Raw genomic sequence first — 10,951 nt, forward strand, 5'->3', positions numbered from 1 at the left:
GTGAAGTGTTAAATTTTCTAATATCTAACTGATTTACTTGAATGTGTAGAAGGTACGAATAGTCATAAATATATGGCAGCAAGAGTAAGCAACCTTAATATCAATATTCAAAAAGCCAACTTCAGACAATCCACACAAGCAATTCATGAAGAAGGCAGCTATTTAAAATTGTGTGTTACACACTATAAATGAATAACTACAGAATCGCGCTTATGCTATATGCCCAGTAGCAAACACAAGATCTACGTACCTTTTATAACTCTCTTTTCATACTTATCTCGAGTTTTTGCTTTCATGATGGTTTTCCAGTAAGTGTTTTTTTTTTTTTAGAATTGAGATACAAGACATAGATCTAATGTGGCTTACAGACTTAATTTATGTTTTCCTTAGGCTTCACGATACCATGAGAAGAAAGCTGCGACACATGCTGATTTTCCTTCTCATCTTCCTAGAGGAACCCAACACGTCACAAGCTGAATGCAGCTGTCTACATTTGCAATATTGCAGCGCTAGGTGTCCCAACCAGAACCTTACCACCATCCCTCAGAACCTCCCAACATCCATCTATGACTTGTTTTTGGCTGGTAATCGTATCACATCCGTGAATAGGTCTGAACTGTCAAGATATAGTGATTTATCTACGTTGGATTTGGGAAAAAATTGCATAAGCATGGTTGATTGTTTCCCAATTCTACCCAGACTTCAAACGTTATACTTAAACAACAACAAAATAACTAACATCTGTCCTGGTGCGTTTTCAAATCTACCCAAACTCAGCAGGTTGGGCATGTCCTACAACGGTATAACAAACATTCAGGCAGGTACATTTGCAAATCCCTCCCGACTAGAAGTGTTATGGCTGACCTGGAACCAGATAAAATCAATTCAGCCTGGCGCATTTGCAAATCTAACTCACATAGAATACATTTATCTGGATGTAAACCACATGACAATGATCCAGACAGGTACATTTGTAAATCTACCCAATCTATGCCATGTGTACCTGGTAAACAATAGGATAAAACATGTGCAGTCAGCTGCATTTGCAAATCTCCCCCAGCTAAAATCTTTGGTCCTGTCCGCCAACCTGATAAAAAATATTCAGACTGGTGCATTTGCAAACCTACCTCAGCTGGATGTGTTGAGGCTGAACACCAACCAAATAACAACGATTCAGACAGGTACATTTGCAAGTCTACCCAAGCTACAAGAGTTGCACCTTGCAAACAACAAAATGTCCGCTATTCCCCCTCCAGTGTATGACTTGTTGCGATCCAATATTACCATTGTTCTTGACAGAAATCCATGGCAATGTGACTGTAGGATGGTTTCCTTCACGTCAAACATTACTGAATTTGCTTCATTTAAAGACCAAATAGTATGTGCCCAACCAGACAAATTCCAGGGACAGAAGATTACAGATGTCAATCTTAAAGAGCTGATATGTGAAGAGCCAACCATGCCGACACCGGCTGTTGATATCCAGGTAACCGCTAACAACGGTCATAGCGGCGCCATCACCTCACAGTATCGCTGGTGCTTCGACAGCTCAGCAGCAGGCTCTGCAGGCAAAACAAATAAAACAAGACCAACACTAACATCGTCCCTGGCAATCCAAAACAAACCAGAAAACTCCAATAAATCTACCACCAGATTCCCCCTACCTATTCTCATTGGCTCTGTCAGTGCATCCGTAGCTGGCATTGTCCTGATTGGTGCCGCCATTCTCACAATCTGGTACAAAAGAAAGAAAAGGCAGAGACAGTCTCAGGCTGCCATTCACGCTCTGAATGTTGGAAATCTATCTCAGAACGAAGTGCTAGCTGCCTTAAAACCAAATCAAATGTATGCAGGTATCGGAACACCACTAAATGACCAAACATCTACAGCAATGGCCAGTGGTCATGATCAATCAGGGCAGGGTCAGTCCCAGACCATTGATGAATCCTTCACACACCCCAAAGCTACTATAAAGGCCAGTAGTCAAGGTCAGACAGGGCAGGGGCAGTCCCAGGCCATTAATGAATCTTTCACACAACCCAAAGCTACTGTAATGGCCAATATGTATGATCAGACAGGACAGGGGCAGTCTCACTCCATACGTACAGCTACTGTAGTGACCAGTGGTTATGATCAGACAGGGCAGGGTCAATCCCAGACCATTGATGAATCCTTCACACACCCCAAAGCTACTGTAATGGCCAGTAGTCAGGGTCAGACAGGGCAGGGGCAGTCCCAGGCCATTAATGAATCTTTCACACAACCCAAAGCTACTGTAATGGCCAATATGTATGATCAGACAGGACAGGGGCAGTCTCACTCCATACGTACAGCTACTGTAGTGACCAGTGGTTATGACCAGACAGGGCAGGGTCAGTCCCAGGCTATTAATGAATCCTTCACACACCCCAAAGCTACTATAATGGCCAGTGGTCAAGGTCAGACAGGGCAGGGGCAGTCCCAGGCTATTAATGAATCCTTCACACACCCCAAAGCTACTATAATGGCCAGTGGTCAAGATGAAACAGGACGGGATCAGTCCCATGCCATCACTTGGTCCCTGGATAGAAATCCATCTTATGGTACTGGACCGACTGCCTCAAAGCTGAATTCTGGCTACCAAGTCTGCACAAACCTCACAGGTACTGCGATGTCCAGTGGTCATGATCAGACAGGACAGGGACAGGCCATCGCAGAATCCGTGGATAGTAGAAATCTATCTTATGGTACGGGGGCGACTTCCTCACAGCTAAATTCTCTGTACACAAATGTTGAAATTTCATACTAGTAATTAGATCAACATTTCCATTTCCACAGGTTGCTCAAACATTAAGTGAAAAAAAAAGTGGTAATTGCTCTTTAGGTCTTTGAAGGACCATTTACAGATCATTGGAAGAACTTGTAGATCGTTTGAATGTCATTTTTTGAACGATCTTTGACAGTTCACTAACAGATTATTAAGTAGTTGCTGAAAAACTGTTACGAGGTCTGATGGACTTTTTTAAACCTAGAAAGTCTCTCAATGGTCTCCTTCTGTGTGATCCTAACTTCAAGAACCAAACACCTGCACTGAAAGATCCAGTTTCTAGCAATATCTATTAGTTCATAAATATTTCGTTATAAGTTAGTGTATCATGTTTGTGTAGCTTACAAGTTTGAATTGTTATCTTTTCATTTTGAAGTCTTGTGAATAGATGTTTTATTGGTGACGGTACCATTAGTTTGTCAAATTGAGTGCGTCACCACTGAGTCTGTAATGCCTTAGTCCTCTCACTTGACTTTAAAAAAAAAATCCAAGTACTCCGTTAGTAAGTATATCGTGGACCTTAAAGGTTTGATGTTCAAAACCGTTGTTGTTTACAGTGTGGCAGAAGAATACAAGATGATACTTTTGATATACATAGGGAAGGATACACTTCTAGTTTAGACCCTTATGATATCTATAAGAAATTGATATGGAGTTATGTAAAAGAAACGTTACCAAATAGCTGTGGCTATTTACCAAATTTGTTGTTCGGGCTCATCGGGGTTCGAAGAAAGATGACCGAGACTTAAGGATTCGTGTAAATTTCTAGCTCTTATAGTTTTTTGTAACAGCTGTAACGTTACAGAAGTGTTGTATTTAACCAGACTTATCCTGATTGTCTTTGTTGTCAGTACTAAATATGTACACAACCAAGCACACCGGGTAGTGTTTTGCCATTCTGTGCAAGGTGTGGACAATTTAAGATAAAGTCGTATTATCAAGGCAGTGTGGTCTCAAGTGTACCCACGACAATATAGTTTACCAACATATAAGATAGAATATGGTGGACCTTTTGGAGAATCATGTTCCAAACGCTTGGTTTGTAAAAACGAACAAAAGTCATAAGTAAAGAGTCTTCTGCTGTAGCATCTTTATGCTCATCAATCAGAAGCGCCATCTGGCAGTCCTCACTAGAACTGCAATTTTAACGGTTCAAGTTGGGATGGACAACAGACATTTGATTTAGCATCATGCTTATGATTGATTAACATGTAGTGCGCTTAGGGGCTTAGATTTCGTGAATGAAGACTGAAGTTAAAACTTGTGTGCATGAAACTAGTATGTTTTTTTTTATTATAAATAACTGTAATATTACAGAAGTCTATATGTTACTGTCACCTAGTAACCCGTGATGACCATTGACGGGTGTGATATTCAATATCAAAGCCAGAGATGTTTCTGCACAAGAAGATGTGTGTTATTATGTAGAGATGTCGCTCGCCTTTGTGTAAACAATTGTCCTAATTACATCAGTTTGGTGGTGTGTTTGATTATGTTTAATTGATCAAGCAATATAATTACCCAAATTCAACTTTCCGAACTTATTGTATTATGTGTACTTTTTTAAAGGTTCTGTCCCCCTGGCCCGAAATTTTTTCTCAATTTTCCTCCCCCTGAAGACCTGAATAGAATCAGAATCTCATTGGCCCTCCCCCTCTGACGACCCCCACCCACCGTTGATATCGCACAGTCCCTTATTAGTGCTTATTATAAAACTACATGTTTTGCAAACCACTGTGCATCCCCGAATCTTTTTGTTTTCTCGGGGCATATTGTTTTTCTCGTGGAATGATGAATGAAATGGATAAACAGGGACAAACAGGCAACAATGATAACTGAGGTATGTGTTTTGTTGATACATTATGACGTGAATTATCAGTATGCATACAGTAGAGTGAATATGATCCTGGTCGTTCCAAGTGTAAAGCAATGACACGTTCAATCGCCATGTTTGTTGTTTACGGAGGCGGTGAAAATGGCCGTAGAAATTGTCGGGCGATGATATGAACGCTTGGATTTGGTTTAGAAATAACTTTCGTGGTGGCCCATCTTTGATATCTTGGTATCCTATGATCACTTTGGTAAGCTCGTCACGGTACGTTTACGCTGAAAATATCGCCTGTAATTGAACCTCGTGCACCTATATGCCTATTCTCCAAGCAGAGGTTTCGGTCGAGTGGGGTACTTGTAGTGGCCGGGTTTTTTTTACGTCTCTCTCCCTACACGGGAGGCAGACGTAAAAAAACCCGACTACTACTAGCACCCCACTCGGCCAAAACCTCTGCTTGGAGAATAGCTGACTGGAGCTTCTCTGGCTAGAATATACGATTTTTGGCACCGTGTAATGTTAGATCTGCTTGGAGATTACCACTGTTGTGCAGTCTGGTTATCGGACCGGAAAAACGACGGCCACGAACCTTACCTAAACATGGGTATCTAACTTGTAACTAAAAGTTTACTAACGCCGCTTTGAATCAAGTACATTTCATAATTATTGTAAACTCAAATTCAGAAAAAATACATTGGGATTCATTATTTGTATCAGCATTAGCTAATATTTCAATTTTGCTTGTATATCTTTATTGACAGGACATCGCATATGAGGTGTACAGGAAGAACAAGCTATTCCGAATCCTGACCAAATGTCAGAAAAGTGAGGATTGTCTCATCTGGCCTTCTCTCGACACAGACGGGTACACCACAAAAACCTCCATGAAACTGCCTGACGGAAGGAAAGTGGTGCGGCGGGTTTACAGGGCAGTGTTCCTGTTGGAAAGGCCGTCACAGGAGGACGTTTCGCTGGAGGTTTCCCATCTCTGTCACATGAAGGCGTGCTGCAACATACAGCACTTATCACAGGAACCACATCATGTTAACCTCGCAAGGAAGACGTGCAGGGAACGAGGGCAGTGTACTTCCCATAGGGGCTACAACAACTGCATCCTATATAAAGGCGTGCTGCAACATACAGCACTTATCACAGGAACCACATCATGTTAACCTCGCCAGGAAGACGTGCAGGGAACGAGAACAGTGTGCTTCCCATAGGGGCTACAGCAACTGCATCCTATATAAAGGCGTGCTGCAACATACAGCACTTATCACAGGAACCACATCATGTTAACCTCGCAAGGAAGACGTGCAGGGAACGAGGGCAGTGTACTTCCCATAGGGGCTACAACAACTGCATCATATATAAAGAAAAGTTATTGCGACACATTCTATAGATTCTATCAATGTACTACCCATAGGGACTATACAAACTGCATCCTATATAAAGAAAATTCATTGCGACACATTCTACAGATTCAATCAATGTTACGCATAAGGACGAATTCAGATGTCAAAGTAAATGATTGGTAAAAAGTATTATATATATTTCATTCACCACTTGTAGTTGCCTATGTTATTGCCGACCATAAACATATTTTTCATATACAATTGGAATGAAGTAAAATAAGAATTACAACTGACAGTATCGGCATGTCTGGTGTAAAGCAGGGAAACAATGAATAGATCGTTTATAAGCATATATTAGGAGTTCTTGACAGAAGTGTTGTACATTTGTATCTCTGCCAATCGTCGACATATCATCAACTACGTATAAATAATGAGAATTGAAGAAATAATTTTTTTTCTATTAACATTTTGTAGGTCGGACTAAGTTGATTCCTTCACCATTATTACAGATTGATATGATATGAAAATAAAGATAAGATAAAGATCGTACTTGTTTGTGCATAGAAACAGGTTGAATTTACATAAACCCAGACACCAATACCACAATCAAAGTTACTTATATCATTGATGTCAACAATTAAACAACTCGTCGGCACAACTTTGTCTGGCATGGTGGTTACTATCAAGCTACATTTTGTAAAACCTCAGATACCAAATTAACACAGCTCATTTTCATAATGATGATATACAGAGAACAACATGTCTGTTAGCAAATGCTTAGATTTTTGGCAGGCTTCGATAATGTTTCTGTTCAGCTTCGATAATGTTTCCATATCCTTTTGTTTTGGGTGCATTGATCAGTCTGTCTGGGACCTTTTCTTCTTTTGTCTTCCCTTGTTTAGCACCTTTTCTTCTTATCAGCATACTAGTTTATACAGAGGTAGTAGGCATCCTTCCATCTCGCAAGATGATGGTAGCACTCCGGTCGGTGTCATGGTCATGTGCAACTTCTCGGTCCTATCCTGGTAGTCCCGGTGTAAAGCCAAATATTTTCCCCTGCCAAATACATGTCCCTACACTGCCAGGGGGTTTCCAGTATACACAAGGTGAGAGAAGTATGTCGCACTCTTGTGGCGTGGTTATTCTCAATCAGATGGCGTCGTGTGGCGCAAGTGTAGAGCGCGAGGCTGTCAAACAATGGGACCCGGGATCTAATCCCGGGTTGTGCCCAGAGACATGTCCGAACTTGCGCCCCGACGTTGTGCCCTTGGGAAAGGCACTTAACACGACTTTCCTCACTTCACTCAGGTGTAAATGAGTACCTAGCTCATCTAGGGTTAGGGACGTCCCTCGGATAGGACGTTAAATGGAGGTCCCGTGTTTGGGGAGAGCCACACCCCGCGTACGTTAAAGAACCCACCACACCTTTCGAAAAAGAGTAGGGGCATGCCCCGGTGTGCGATGGTACAAATCTTACAGTCCAGTCTGGGATGACATCTTGAAAAGGTGATAGTTCACCTGTTATGTCAATCCTTCCACAAAATGTGGTAAATCGAAAAAAAAGTCTAATCAGATGGCTGAGGGAGGAGGGGTCCCGCTGTGGAGGCTAACCCTAACCCTAACTCGACTCTAACTCAAACCATAATTGCTATGCCCTAGCCCTAAACCAATCCCCAACCCTAACCGGCTTAAATCCACGCACACGCACTGCCCCGAGAAGAAGAAATCTACTATCTAGCGAGGCAGACATTTTGCATCACAACTGCATACACATATGTACAAAAAAGAAATACAAAGGAGGTTGGGGCGATGAGGTTAATAGGAACTCCCTCGAACAACAGCTCTAGCGGTACGGAACGGAAACGCCTTTGTTGCGTAAAATATCCCTTATTTCTCACCAGGATCAAAATGGAGTTTTTCGAGAAGTTCCCCTTGCAGCTCCTCCCGACGATGGGTCCACCATGAGTAAACGCTAACTAACAATATTCCCAGCATCACCAAAACCACACCCACCGCTTGGAAAGAATTTGACACTTTCTGCATAAACAAATAGTCCAGTAACAGGGAGCAAGGGATGACAAACATGCGAACTGCTGTTGAGATGTACGCTTTTATCATTTTTAAGCCATAAAAGAGAGCTATGCCTGAACAGAAATAACCCAAGCCGACTCCTACCACGTATAACGCTGTACGCGATGACATTGTCCAGACTGGAGTCTCTACCGCATAGGTTATAGCAAGTAATGCTAACACCCCAAACAAATTTTGATACAGCAAAGATGTAGATATTGGCAACCCTAGTGTACCTACAACGTGCCGAATAATAACCATGTTAGGTGCAAAGACCAACGAAGCAAGCAGCGGAATAACAATCGACAACACGAGTAGCTCGGTGGACATAACACCTACCTGCGTCACCCCAATTGAAACTAAAACAACGCCTGCAACGCTAATCAGAATCGAACAAATGTCTACAAGACCCATAGATTCCTTTAAGAACAGAAAACCGATACAGCCAACAAAGAAAGGCATTGAACCTTGAATGATACCAAACGCGATGCCAGGAGCTGTATAGGTAAAAGATAGATACTGCGCAACAGTGGCTACATTCGAGACAATCACCATGATAAGGAACAGCATGATGTTCTCGTGTCTGTTTTTACCGGTTAATCTCGGCCGATAGAATGCGAGAATGGGAACAACAGCTAAAAGCTCGGTCAATCGCATAAAGAAAATAATTTGGAAACGCGGTATGCCCTCCTTGCTTGCCAACGCTACGAATTCGGCACAGAAGGAAGCAATAATGGCTGACAGCAGGGTTAGCAAGATGCCTTTTGCTGTCTTCAGTGAAGACATGACTTTTGTATTTGTAACGTTCTCCTTTAATGTTGTCGGATAATGTCTCTGCCTGAGTGCTTCCGTGCGGTTGTGTCCTATTGCTGGCAGGTAGTGTCACGACAGTGCTCTAGAGTCTATTACAATCGGTGTTGCACGTATTGTCAATGTCATTTAACTTCTGCAACTGCATCAGAATTGGTGCGAAGAATGGCTGAAACTGTTTTCACATCCAGAAGCTGGAAGCTGTCGGATGACTCTAACTTTTGCTGCATGCTGTGTTAGCGTAACTGTTTCAGAATTCCACAATAGCTATGCCGTTTTCACAGCGACGATTGGATACATCTGATTTCACCTTTTTTAAAGCCCCGGTCATCCATCATTGCATTGAATGCATTACTGACGCTTTCTGATGTTTTTGTGCGGATCAGCAATGAAATCCCTCGGCTTGCAGATTCTCATTGTCGCTTTGAGTCACGCATGATTTAGCTAAGATGACGTGGCAGCCTTCTGTATAGAGAAATGAGAATACACATCGTTTTCATTAAGGCTTTGTTCTAAGAAACAATTTTGCTGATCGACATGCTGCTGGACGCTGTAGAGCTCTGAACCCAGTGCTTGGTAAGATGTTTTAAGATTAGTTGAATATCATTCAAAATGAAAACTTTACACATAAAAATCTAACGTTAAAAAATTAATTCAACAATGTGGGATATGAATTTAACAAATGAATGTAAAAACGTATGTTTGAAATATAAGTTAATGTTTCAATCTAAACAACTTAACTGAGTCTTTTTTTACAGTCAAACGAAATGTCTCCTTTGACTTTGTCGCAAACTAAAAGCCAGATGTCATGAACGTTTGGCCTGATTTTGATACATGGACAGATGCATTCATTTGTTTTAGACTTTTGTTACCATTTCAGACAAAATGTATTCTTGTTTGATTTCTGCATTATTATCAATAGTTAAAAAGGCCTATTTCATGAGGATAGCAACAGCATTTACCTGAAAACGGCGGTCAGTTGGGTCCTGTGTCGATCGAAAAGTTGTCTGACAACGTTTCCGAAATGGGGAATGTGACTGTAGATATACCGGTTTGAAAGTGTCAAACCGCGCAACCCAAATTTATATACTAGTAATACTAGATTGGTTGATTGTGCTCTTATTGTTTCTGCAGTAACGATGGCTTGTAGGATTGTCCCATTTGTATAAATATGGTGGTTCTTGTAGATTTTAAGACTGCGCAATGCAGCCGGTTGTACATTGTCAAGACGGTAATGTAAACTGTGTGTCAGACCCACTTCAAGCCCACGTGGCTGTCTGTCATGTAAGTAGGGCAACTCACAGCTGATAGATAGGTGCAAGAGAATGAAAAAAAGTGTACCCAGTACTGCGTGTCATCAGTCCCACTTCTAGGCCACACAATTGTCTGTCACGTCATGTAAGTAGGGCAACTCACAGCTGATAGATAGGTGCAAGTCTGCAGGCGAATGAAAAAAAAATGGGCTTGTCAGAATTTCTTGTTCTATGGAGTCTTGTTTCTTTTCTAGTTACATTCTGATCCTATCTACCTATCGCGTAATATTTCAATTTTATACGCATTGTATTTCATTACCTTCATGAAAAGAATGGAGGTATCGGTTTGGCGCGTCTGTCTGTGTGTGTGTGTTAATTTGGTACATTGGTTGGTGTTGGCAACTGAAGACATATCAATAAAATAGTTGTGAGCACCCTAGCAGCTTTCCATGGTACCGCAGCAGGACTTATGGCTTTGATATCTCGATTTCTGGTCATATTTTCTGGGTGGTAGATATGTCGGAAATGTAGAATTGAAATGGTAAAACTGGATCGTCACAACGCTTCAATGATTGGTCACAACGAAGTTACATCTTTCCCTAACATCAAGCAATTAAATGAAATTTGTTTGCACCCTTCGAATTTTTTTTTACCTACCAAATGTGTTATTTTTTTTATCTTTCATTCATAGTCTTGCTGAGTAAAGTCTAGGAGTAAAGGTAAGCCAGGAGTCTCAGAATGACCATAACCCAACGAGACACTATTTCCTGAATTTTGAGGGATAGGTTTTGTGAAGTTAAGTTTTTCGTCTGTCACAGCCTCATTCTAAAGC

Source organism: Branchiostoma lanceolatum, chromosome 1 (genome assembly GCF_035083965.1).
Source record: "Branchiostoma lanceolatum isolate klBraLanc5 chromosome 1, klBraLanc5.hap2, whole genome shotgun sequence".
NCBI lineage: Eukaryota > Metazoa > Chordata > Leptocardii > Amphioxiformes > Branchiostomatidae > Branchiostoma > Branchiostoma lanceolatum.